At 49.7% G+C, this 12,721-nt stretch overlaps 1 long non-coding RNA gene across 1 annotated transcript in view; it reads right to left on the bottom strand.

The window, feature by feature from the left end:
* LOC117093937 overlaps positions 1-10,203 on the bottom strand; it is a 48,221-nt gene extending 38,018 nt beyond the window's left edge. The window contains exon 1 of the long non-coding RNA XR_004441303.1: positions 10,081-10,203. This is a non-coding gene — a long non-coding RNA (uncharacterized LOC117093937). The remainder of the gene's footprint in view (positions 1-10,080) is intronic.
* Between the last annotated feature and the right edge of the window lie 2,518 nt (positions 10,204-12,721).

Raw genomic sequence — 12,721 nt, 5'->3', positions numbered from 1 at the left:
AGAGAAAAGACTGAAAAATGACGTATCATGCAAACAATGATCAAAAGAAAGCAGGAATAGTTACAATAACATCAGAAAAAGCATAGGAGTTTTATTTGTAATAACCAAAAACTGGAAACAACCACAATATCTTTTGATAGGCAAATGATTAAACAAACTGTGGTACACTCATAGCACCAAATACCACTCAGCAATAAAAAGTAACTAAATATTGGTACATATAACAACTTGGATGAACCTCAAGGACATCATGCTGAGTAGGGGAGAAACATCTCAAAAGGCCACACACTGTATTAATTCACTTATATAATATTCTCAAAATGATAAAATCACTGAGCTAGGGAACAGATTAATGGTTGCCAAGGTTTAGGTACAGTAGGAAAAAGGGGCAGGGGTGGGTGTGACTATGTAATAAGGAGTCAGCTCTATTGTTTTATATATTTTTTTCTTTGAGACAGAGTCTCACTCTGTCACCCAGGCTGGAGTGCAATGGGGCCATCTCAGCTCACTGCAACCTCCACCTCCCAGGTTCAAGTGATTCTCCTGCCTCATCCTCCTGAGTAGCTGGGATTACAGGCACGCACCACCACACCCAGCTAATTATTGTATTTTTAGAAGAGATGGGGTTTCACCATGTTGGTCAGGCTGATCTCGAACCCCTGACCTCAAGTGATCCATCTGGCTCTATGTTTGATGTTTGATATCTGACACTAGCCACAGCCACCATTCCCCCTTCCCCTTCTGTCCCACATCTAGGCAAGATAATAAAACCTGAGAGCCCCTTCCTTTGGCACTAACAGTAAATTCAAACCACAAAGGCCAGCCGTTGGAACCATTGAGGTCTATTAAAAACTCATCCCAATTCTTGAGGTCTATTTTTAAAACTCCATAATATCCTTGTGGTCAATCCATCTATAAAAACTGAAAGCCAGTCTCCCTTTCCTAGTCTCTCAAGCCATTTTTACCTGCTTGGGAGCTTCTCTGCTCTTTCTTAAGAGCCTCATTGTATGAGTAATAAACCTTTAATACTGTCTTAGGGTGTGTGGTGGGGGATGGGGGGAAGCTGCAGGGGATGGGTGGGTGTCTGTGTGTGTGATCATAAATCTCTATAAGGATACAGCAGTGTCTGCTCAACACTGTGCCTGGCACATAGTAGGGACTCAACCTCAGAGTAGAAAGCGAGGTATAGACAATGACAGAATATAAGAAGCTTTGCAGTAAAGGGGTGCATACAGAGGGGTTGGACCCATGGGAAATGGTCAGGGCTGAGGTTCCCCAGGCCCATGCCTGAAATCAGAGAATTGTATGCAGTGCTTTATTCTCATTTAGCTCAGTTCAGGTCCGTACTACAAATGCTCTCTCAAAGCTCCTCTGTGCCCAGCTCCGTGGGATAAAGATGGTCCCCTGCCCTTAGGCACTCCCAGAACTAATGCCAAGAAGTGGGAAGGGTCTTGGCTACCCTTAGAGATAAAAATGGGACTGAGGCATGGGACTGAGGCTTCTCCAGGGAGGGACTGAGTTCAGGTTATCACCAGGTCCCCCTGCCCAGCACAACTGTAGCACACAGTAGATACTCAATGCAGATTTGAAGAATGAATGAGCCCAAAATTCTCTCCTTTGAGCCTCTCACTAAACCTCCCCTTAAAAAGCCAACATAGGGCCAGGTGCAGTGGCTCATGCTTGTAATCCCTGCATTTTGGGAGGCTGAGGCAAGTGGATCACTTGAGGCCAGGAGTTCGAGACCAGCCTGGCCAACATGGTGAAACCCTGTCTCTACTAAAAATATAAGAATATAATAATAATAATAAAATTAGCCAGGCAGCCAGGCATGGCGGTATGTGCCTGGAATCCCAGATACTTGGGAGGCTAAGGCAGAAGAATTGCTTGAATCCAGGAGGCAGAGGTTGCAGTGAGCCAAAATCACGCCACTGTACTCCAGCCTAGGTGACAGAGTGAAACTCCATCTTTAAAAAAAAAAAAAAAAAAAAAGCCAACATGGAAGTTGTTATTTCAGCTTCAGAGATGCCAGTGATGCCTCTCCAGAAGGAAGGAAGACAAGGAGAAGAAGGGGACTGGAAATGGATGGGAGTAGGGGTGGAGTTTCTCTGAAGTGGATCCTGTGGACCAGATCCTCAGGCAGGAGACCCAGGCCAGGCCCTGTGAGTCCAGAGTGAGCTGGTTTGTGCCCAAGTGAGCAAGCCAGGGAGGGCCAACACCCCGGCTTCTGAGCCTACCAGACTTTATCCAGCTTCCTGGTGTCTTTGTGCCTGTCCCATTTTGTCTCCCTAGATTCTCAGTAAATCTTTCAGTGTTTTTCTGCTGGACCCTGAGTCCAGGGGACTCAGGAAAGAGCTAAAAACTCACACTGACCCTTTGCGGGGAGTGTTTGCAGCAGGAGGTGTATCAGGAGAACCCTAAGGGTCCGTGAGCTCCAGAGCCCTAAGCAGCTCAGCATTGCCTAAAGGGCTGACCAGGGTTTGAATTGTCCTCCACTGTTTACCAGTTGTGGTATGATCTTAGCAAGTTCCGTCACTGCTCAGGGCCTCAGTTCATCTATCTGTAAAATGGGGATCATTGTAGCAACCCCCTACGGTGAATGAGAGGATTCTCTTTGGGAAGAAAGTGATTTTTTGTGTGTGTTTTTATTTTGGGGTGAGAATGAAATGGCACGATGAAAGGACAGAACATAGCCCAGTCTCTGGCAATGGCTGGTACCTCAGACATGCAGAATCTCCAGCAGAGGGGCAGGTATTTGGGAAAGAAAAAAAGAGACCCCAGGAAGGGTAATGAGGATGGCAATGGTGATGATGATGATGATGGTGATGAACGTGATAATGATGGGGATGATAGCAAGATGACAGAAGAAAGCTTTACTAAATACCTAGCTTACTGGAGGCTCTGTTCTGGAAGTTTCTCATGCAGTATCTTACTGAATCCTCCTACCCGCCATCTTGTTAACCCATTTCGCAAATAAGGTACCAGACCCAGAAGTTAACTGACTTACCCAGGATCACATAGCTCAATTTCAGGTCTGTCCAACTGCGGGACATCCAATCTCAGTGAGTGGGAGACAGATGGAGCTGTCTGGAACCTGAGCCTGGGCCTCACCCAGGGAGAAGTTTGCAGATCTACCATCCTCTGCAGCTTTCTGATCCTCTCTCTTGATTCACTCATTCAGCAATAAATGTCCACTGTGCCTGGCCTTGGAGCTGGGAACACCGGAGTGGCTCACACAGCTCCTTTCCTCTGGGGACACTCAGGTAGTCGCAGGTGAGCAGGGAGAGAGTGCCATGAAAACAATTAACTATAAAATAAGGCAATGAAGCCGGGCGCGGTGGCTCACACCTGTAATCCCAGCACTTTGGGAGGCTGAGACAGGCGGATCACAAGGTCAGGAGATCGAGACCATCCTAGCTAACACGGTGAAACCCTGTCTCTACTAAAATAAAAAAAAAAAAAAAACAAGGCAATGAGAACCACCCTTAAGGCAATGAGAACACCAAGAGGGAGTGACAGTCCACCAGGAGCAGGCTCAGAAGGCTTCACAGAAGAAGTGACTTTGGGTGGGTTTTAAGGGATGAATAGGAGTTTGAGGACAAATTGAAAATGGCGGAGGGAACTGTCTGAGCTTAGGCATGGGGAAAGGGAAGAAAATCTGGCCAGGCAGTGCTGTGGAGGGAGAGTCCAAAATCGCTCTTGCCTGGGTATCAACCAGAGTAGAGGGTCCATGGAGAGGTGGTAAGGGGTGGATTACAAAAGGACCTGCTGAATGCCAAGTTACGCAGTTTGGATGTTCCCAAGGGCAGTGCAGAGCCATGGAAAGGGGCTGAATCGGGGAGTGAGATAATCAGGTTTGTGTTTTCGAAGGCTGGCACTGGTGGCAGTGGTGCAGGGAATGGAATAGGCAGTGGCGGAAAAGAAGGAATTTGGAGAGGCACTAAGAATGGGTCTGGACCCCATTTCCCTGGGAGGAGGCCAGAGAAGGGGGCTGACACCCCAGTGGTGTCTATCTCGGTCATCCTCTCCAATGTCCTTTCTCCCACTACTTGTCTTTCACTGGAGCAACCTGACACCCCGGAGTGGAGGATGCAGACACTGGCTAAGCACCTGGGCCCTGAAGACAGACCCAGGTTCTGCCACTTACCAGCGGAGTGACCTTGGACATGCCACGGACCCTCTCTGAGCCTCAGTTTCCTCACCTGAGCAATGAGTCATCGCAAAATTGAATAAAATCACACATAAAAGGGATTAGCCCAGGGCTGGCATAAAATCGGTACTTGGCAAATGCTAATGATTATCCCCATTTGATAAATGAAGAAACAAAGGCCCCAGAAAGGGGCTGTGACAAAGCCATGGAGGGCAGCTCCTCCCACTCCTTGCCTTTCACCTTCATCATGTTTCTCCTGTAAATGGCCTCCTGGCCCCTCACTTCCCTGCTCTGCACAATGTATGAGGGACCCTCCTGGAGCCAGGGGTCAGGGCAGGGAAGTTGGCAGATACGTGGAGTATCAGAAGGGAGAAGCAACGGCAGCCACAGGGGTTTCGTGAATTATTCTTCACTCCCAGCCGCACCCTCACACTCCTATGTCTCCCCTGCCATCATCCGACCTCCCCTGGCTATGAAACTCTCCTCTGGCTCCTTTCCCAGGGAGTCATTCATGGGCATGAATGGCTTGTCCTCCTCCTCCTCCCCTGCCTTCCTACAGGGCAGATAAAATTCCCCTACCCAGGGGCAGATTGTCCACAAACAGGGCTTTCTGGCGACCAGGATGAACAGTGAGCCCCCAAATTACTCTTGCTTGGGTATCAGGAGCTCTGGGTTCAAATCCCAGCTCTGCCATTAACTCGCAGTGGAATCTGGATATTTTCCTTCTCAGGACCTCAGCTTCCCCTTCCTGGTTTTCTCCTTCCAAGCCACAGCCTCAGACCTACCCATGGTTCCCATAAGCTTTGCTCGAGCTGCCTGGGGCTCCCAGGGTCCGAGGGACACAGATCCCACCCCAGCTGTGAGCATCCCCCTGGCTGCCGTGGGCACAGTGCCTTCTGACACAGTGATGCCTGGGCCCTCCCACTCAGAATCAGCGGGGCCCAAAGGAAAACCCCTCAGCTCTGTCTGAGCCAACTGCAGAGGTGGCCAGAGCTGGGTTTAAAAATATGAGAGCCCAAGTACCCTCAGTGCCAACTGCCCACACAGCCTGCAGGCTGCGCTGCCCACTTCCCAGATGTCACCATGGCCACTGTGGGTGGCACAAAGGGAATGTGGTGGGGGGGTGGTGAGTCCAGAGAGGCCCGGGGGTGGCTGGTGAGGGGGACGGACATTCCTCAGAGCCTAGACCACAGAACAGGGCTGTTTACACCATCTGGTCATACCCACTTCTTTGGTCTCTGGAAATAACCAAGCCAATTCTGTTCAGTATCATAGGAAGTGGAGTCTAACGAGCCTGGAATCGAATCCTGAGTTGGCCACTTACTGGCTGTGTGAGTTTGGGCAGGTCACTTGCCCTCTCTGAGCCTCAGCCCCTATCTGTCAAACAGATAATAAAAGTACCTACTTCATAGGGCTCTTATGAGAATTTGATGAGACAATGGAGCTTAACACAGGGTCTAACCCTAGTAAGGACTTGATCGGTGGTAGTTGTCTTTGCTGTTACTGTTATCATGATGTGGTATGGCTGGTCTTTGCTAGAACTCGACCAAGGAGCAAAGGAGAGAGTAGGAAATGAGATGTCCTTGTTCCACTGTCTTGTCACATCCAGACCCCCCAAAGTCCAGGCACATCTGGCACCCATGAAGCTGACAATGGGGTTCCTTCTGTTTGTTAGATAAACCGGGATATGGGGGCCCAGAGAGGGACTGTGCCCTGCTCAAACAAGCTGGCAGCGGGCAAGAGTCAGAAGCTAGAAATTTGTACGACCCTCTCCAAGGTGAGAAAAATATAACACCCCCGAAACTGGGAGGGCCCCTAAAGATTTCCCCTCCTTTTTCCAGAAAGGGAAACTGAGGCCCAAAGAGGGAAAGGGATTTGTTCAAGTCATGAGAGAGCTAGGACCCAAGCCAGGATTCCCAGCTCCCTGACCAGGGCTGTCTCATTCCGTCCTGCCACCTCGCCCTGCTCACTCCTGCCCTAGCCCTGCCTGCAGTTCTCAGTCCCAGGGAGGGCAGCTGAGCAAGGTGGGAGCAGGAGCCTAGCCCTGCTCTGCTGGGGCTGGGGGCTGCTCTGCTCCCCCAATCCCACTGGAGCCTGCTGCATCCTTACGTAACCCGCTCCTGCTTTCATAACCCACTGCTGCTTCCTTCTGGAGTGGGAGCTCCGGGAGCAGATTGGAACACAGGGAGACATGAGCTGCCTCCCTGTGAAAATAGGGTTATTACCAGCACTCGGGCTCCAGTGCCAGCTAATGGCCTTCTCTCATGGCCTGGGGCCTCTCAGCCTCCCCCCAGGCCCAGGGAAAGAGGAGGCCCAGGTAGGACTGGCACTCCATGCCAGGGCAGGGCACAGAGGGAGATCGCCATCTTGGGACAGGGATGGATTCTCTGCTGCTCTGGCATCCAAGGCAGGGACCAGCCCCCAGACTCCAAAGACCCAGGCACGTGTATCAGCCCTAAAGAGTTCCCTGGAGAGAGGCCTGCAGGCAGGCACACTGGAGAGGCCATGGGCTCCCAGGGTTGAGCTGGAGTTGGAGCATCCTGGTCTCTGGCCAAGTAATTATAGACACGTCAGTTCACTTCTCTGTGTCTTCATTTCCTTATCTGGAGAATGGGACTAAATGAGGACCAGTCTCATTGGTTGCTGGGAATATTAAATGAAATTCTGACTGGCAGGTGCCTGGCCTAAAATAATGGCTCAGTAGTCAGCAGCCCCATTTAGCAGATGAAAAAACTGAGGCTGGGACAGGTGATGTGACTTTAGGGGTACACATCACCTAACAGCAGCAAAGCTATACACAAGACAGCAAACTCACCATGCGCTGGGCACACACTACACATATGTGGACTGAGCATCTCCCCAAAACAGCCCTATGTGGAGGTGCTATTATTATCCCCATCTGACAGATGAAGAGCTCATTTTAAAGGGGCTAAGTGACTTTCTTAAGGCACACACTTGGAAAGCAGCAGAGCCAGGATTTGAACCCAGGCATCTGGCTTCAGAGTCTGAGTTCTTTGCCACCCCTACAAAACAACCAGGACCAATAGACTGAGACTGCAGTAAGCAGGAGTTAAGCTAGACGCAAGTCAGGAAGCATGCCTCTTCGGCTTGTCACCATTCTTTCCAATCCCAGTCACCTTCCACCTTACCTCTCTTTGGCTGCTGCTGTGCTGTGTGACCTCGGCTGGGCCACTTAACCTCTCTGGGCTCTCATCTCCCATCTGAAACAAGGAGGCTGATCCCTAGGCTAACAATTACCAGGGTTATTGTGAGGACACATTAAGATAACGAGTTGTAAACCGCTTTTCAGCTGAGAAAGTATCACACAGCTGCGATGGCTCATCACTTTCCTGGCCTCCAACTCCCTCCAATTCAGCAGGAACCAGCTAATGGACACCAGGGGCCTCTCAGCGCCTCTGGCTGTTCAAATAAACACCTCTCCCCTCACTGCCCCTCCCCTGGGCTGCCCTTTGGATACAGACGCAAAGCTCCCAGCCTTCTTCTGGTGCTGGGGCAGACCAGGCTGGACAGTTGAGTCACGGCCTTCCTGCCTTCCCTCAACAGGGCATTCGTTTTAGCTGAGACCCATGTTTCATGGCACCCTCACACCTAATCCTCGTGATTACCTCCATGAAGCGGGGTTTCATCTCCCCCATTTTACAGATGAGAAGCTACAGCTCAGAGAAGTGAAGTCACTGGCCTGGAGTCACACAGCTGTCAACCCAGTGGAGCCAGAATTCAAACTAGGTCCCCATGCCCTTAATGGCCTCACTAACCCACTTCTCAGGAAAGGGGTCTTGTGCCCATTTTGCAGAAGAAGAGACTGATGTTCAGGAAGCTGAAGGCACTTTGTCTGAGAAGCCAGGAAAAGGAAGGGCCAGGCTGGCAACTCAGATCTGCTGCCTGCTACCACGCCCGTGTTCCTCCCTGCAGCTGGATGTCTTGAGCAGAATGCACAGATGAGACCTGTGACTTCTACCCCGACAGAGAAGGCAGGCAGGTGGACACCATCATTGTTGATGGAGAAGCTGAAGCCGGACAGACCTAGAAGTCTGCCCAAGTCCCAGGGCAAGGACTGCCAGTGTGAGAACTGGGCCAACTCATGCCCCCTCTCTGGACCTCAGTCTCCTCAGGTGTACAGGAAGTGCCGGACCCTGGCTTGGTTGAGTGGACCCATTAAAGCCCCTCTAACTCCAGGAGGCTGTGGCCTGAGCAGAAATCCCCAAGCCTGGCTGATCACCAGAATTCCCTGGGAACACGCTTACACCCCCAGTGTTGGGCTGCACCCCCAGAATGTCTGATTTGGTGGAACTAACGAGGGACCTGAAAACCTACATTGTTTTTATCCAGCACGACCTCAGCTCACAGCCCCCGACCCCAAGCTTCTGCGATCAGCCAAGTCAAGACTCCCAATATAGGACAATTTTCCCAGTGCCAAATGGAACCTCGTCCCCTGCCTGCCTTCACAGAGTTCACAGCTGGGATGGGAGGTGGACTCAGGGGCCTGCAGGGCTCTGGGGTAGGTCAGAGATGGCATCCAGGGGTCTCTGTTGCAGATCACTGCTCTGTTAGAATTCTAGACTTTGAATTGGGGCAAGACCTTGAGAAGTCTCAGCCTTCTTGCTTGAGTAATTCTTCATTTAGCAGATGTTTATCAGCCCCCACTATGTGCCAGGCACTGTTTTAGGTGCCAGAGTGCAGCAGTAATACAATGCCTTTGCTCTCGTGCTGTTTCTGAAGACAGTCAATAAACAGCCAGGAACAGCGGGGCCTTCCGCAGCTCTCAACAGCTTTCCCCAGAAATTCGGGGCAGATTTGGAGAAATCTGCCTCGAATCATGAGCTGGGAGCTTAACCCCCATTTTACAGGTGAGTCACTGAGGCTCCGAATGCCATTTCCATACTGTGTCTCCTCACACTGGGCAGGCGACACCACCATTGCTTCCCAAGCAACCCTGTGTGTCGGCTGCTTATTAGAACTTTCCTGTTGCCACGGCAACCCCCCTGGGGAGGCCTGCCCTACTTTGTGTCCCTGGCATAGGGCGGGCAGCCTCATCCCCCCGAGACAGAGAGATGGGATTTATCCCACTCGCTGCAAGAACAGGTCCCACTGGAAAAAGAACTGGTCTCCCTCATTCAGATATTCAATCAATGTTTAGCAGCACCAACACTGTCCAAGAGACTGAGCCAGGCCCTGGGACAAGAGGAAAAATAAGCCTTGGTCCCTGCCCTCGCAAAGCACACTGATTCACAGGGGAAGATGACAGATAGCCACGAGCCTGCCTGTGAGGCCGAGGACCACAGCAACGACGCCAGCAACTCAGGGCCAGGGCAGTGCTGAGCCCTTCCCATGGATTCATGCATTTACTTCTCCCATTAACTTTTGGGTTAGGTATCAATAGAATCCCCATATGACAGATGAGGAAACTAAGGCCTCAGAGAGGTGGAGAAGCTTGCCCTAGGTCACACAGCTGAGAAGCAGCAGAGCCAGAACCTGGAGACAGGGAGACTCTGAGCCACTCTGTAGGTATTCACTGAAGGGACCCCGACTCCATCAGGGTGGTCCAGGAGGCTTTCCCAGGGAAGGTATCTGTCATCTAAAGTGATCTCAGTAAGAGGAGAGGAGGGAGGAGCATGGTGGAGCGGGGGCTCTGAGAGCTGCTAATCACTCAGTGTTCGGGTGAGTGGCCTTGTCCTCCACTCCCTGCCTGGTGAGACTCCACTAAGGCCTTGGGACACATGACTTGGGAAAAGAAGATACAATCCAGGTAGCCAGTGCTGGAGAGGGGCACAGCAGTTACAAGGCACGGGCCTCCTGAAAAGGCTGAAATGCCTCCGGAGGCTTCCAAGGGAGCAGGTTGGGACAGGTGTACACACACTCCACTGCCTGCCCGTCTTCACACCCTTGGGCAACAACGCCTTGTACCTACGTACCTGTGAGGAGGAAAGACTCAGAGTGCGGCAGGGCTTAGTCTTTGCAGCACCTGCACAGAAATACTTTTATTTCCAGGAGAGTGTAATGGTTATGAGTGTGGACTGTGGTGCCCACTGCCTCTGAAAATGCAGAGAATGATCAGTCCTGTGTATATCACAGCGTTGTTGCAAGGGCTGGATGAAGTGACACCTGCAAAGTTCACAGTACTTGGCACAGAGGGTAACTGTGAGCTGTAATTATCTTTGTAGCATGTGGATGCACACGGATCTGCATTTTTACACAGATACATGTGTGAGGGTGTATAAGCCCAAGCACACAGTGAGTGCACACCCATGACAGCACACCCATATCTCGCCAGTATATGTGTAAAGCTACTTCCTTGAGTGGGCTTGAATGGACACTAGCTACGGAGGGGTGAGCAGGGAGGTGCCAGTAAGCACAAGCACCCACAGGTGTCTGCAGGGAGGGAGGGCACGGGCACGCGCATCCCCAGCGAATATGTGCCTTCCTGTGCATGCACCTGGGCCTGTATATTGGTGCGGGTTGGGCAGCGGGGGGGTGAGGATGAGGATACGTGATCTGAGGTTGAAGTGTTACAGATGTGTTTTAATTTATGTTGAGATGAGGAAGGATCTGGCTGTGTTTTTCTCCTTGAACCACGGTGATGTAAAGAAATCTCAGCTCTGCAAAACAAAGATCAATCAGTAGGGGAAAAAAAAGTGTTTAAGGCTTAAACCTCCTACCACAGGCCCCCAGGGAGTGTTAAAGCCACAGTTCAGGAAAGAGAAACATGATTAAGATTGAAGTCAGGAGTCCACAGAGCAGGAGTCAAGCCAGCCAAGGGCTTTCCTGTTTTCCCAGAAAGGAGGCTTCCCGGAGGAAGCCATGACCCCTTGGAAAACACTCAAAAGCCTGTCTGGGCCCCAGCCTTCCCCAGCCAATTGAGAAGATGAGTCTTCTTGGGAGAAAAACAAACCCTGCTTGCCCCACCATCACCTTGGATCTTACTTGGAGGGAAGGGACTGGAAAGAAAAGACTGCTTGGGAGATTGCCCTGAAATAAGACCTGCCGTTTCTCCTCCCCAGGAGGGTATCTGTGCCCCAAGCTCTCAACAGTTATACAAGACCACACACCCGAGTAGCAAGGAGGAAAACAGACCCTGGAACGAGAAGCCCCCTCCTGCTCATTTAGCACTTGAGGGTTTTCCAAGGTATCACCTGGTAAATCTGCAGCACATGCTGCGAGACTCAGTTCCTTGCTTGAGATCACACAACCTTTCATCAGTAAAGCTAAGACTCCACCCCTTGTCTGACTCTACTTCTGGTGTCATTTTCTTTACATCACGGCACTGCCCAAATGTAATTGTGGGGACCAGTATATGCCACCCCAAAAAATGAAGGATTGTTGAGCTGAAGGCAATAAGAAGCAGCAGGCCAGGCACGATGGCTCAAACCTATAATTCCAGCACTTTGGGAGGCTGAGGCAGGAGGATCAACTGAGCCCAGGAGTTTGAGACCAGTCCGGGCAACATAGGGAGACCTTATCTCTACAAAAAAATAAAATAAAATAATAATAATAATAATAATTAGCCAGGCATGCAAGACAATCCTAAGCAAAAAGAACAAAACTGGAGGCATCTCATTACCTGACTTCAAGCTATACTACAAGCCTACGGTAACCAAAACAGCATGGTACCAGTAAAAGAACAGACATATAGACCAATGGAACAGAATGAAGAACTCAGAAATAAGACCACACACCAACAGCCATCTGATCTTTGACAAACCTGACAAACAAGCAATGGGGAAAAGATTCCCTATTTAATAAATGGTGCTGGCAGAACTGTCTAGCCCTATACAAAAATTGAAACTGGACCCCTTCATTACCCATACACAAAAATTAACTTAAGATGGATTAAAGACTTCAATGTAAAACCCAAAACTATAAAAATCATAGAAGTAAGTCTAGGCAATACCATTCAGGACATAGGCACAGGCAAAGATTTCATGATGAAAACACCAACGGCAATTGCAACAAAAGCACAAATTGGCAAATGAGATCTAATTAAACTGAAGAGCTCCCGCACAGCAAAAGAAACTATCATCAGAGTGAACAGACAGCCCACAGAATAGGAGAAAATTTTTGCAATCTATCCATCTGACAAAGGTCTAATATCCAGAGTCTACAAGGAATTTAAACAAATTTACAAGAAAAAATCAACCTCATTAAAAAGTGGGCAAAGGACATGAACAGACACTTCTCAAAAGAAGACATTCATGCTGCCAAGAAACATTTTTAAAAAGCTCAACATCACTGATCATTAGAGAATCCAAATCAAAACCAAAATGAGATACTGTCTCACGCCAGTCAGAATGGCTATTATTAAAAAGTCAAAAAACAACAGATGCTGGTGAGGTTGCAGAGAAAAAGGAATATTTTTACACTGTTGGTGGGAGTGTAAATTAATTCAACCATTACGGAAAACAGTGTGGAGATTCCTGATAGACCTAGAGGCCGAAATACTATTTGACCCAGCAATCCCATTACTGGGTATATACCCAAAGGAATATAAATCATTCTATTATAAAGATACATGCATGTGTATGTTCACTGCTGCACTATTCACAATAGCAAAGACAT

This window comes from Trachypithecus francoisi, unplaced genomic scaffold (genome assembly GCF_009764315.1).
Source record: "Trachypithecus francoisi isolate TF-2019V2 unplaced genomic scaffold, Tfra_2.0 Lachesis_group12, whole genome shotgun sequence".
In the NCBI taxonomy this organism is placed as follows: domain Eukaryota; kingdom Metazoa; phylum Chordata; class Mammalia; order Primates; family Cercopithecidae; genus Trachypithecus; species Trachypithecus francoisi.
Note: the sequence above shows the minus strand (reverse complement) of the source record. Positions and strands in the feature narration are given on the sequence as shown.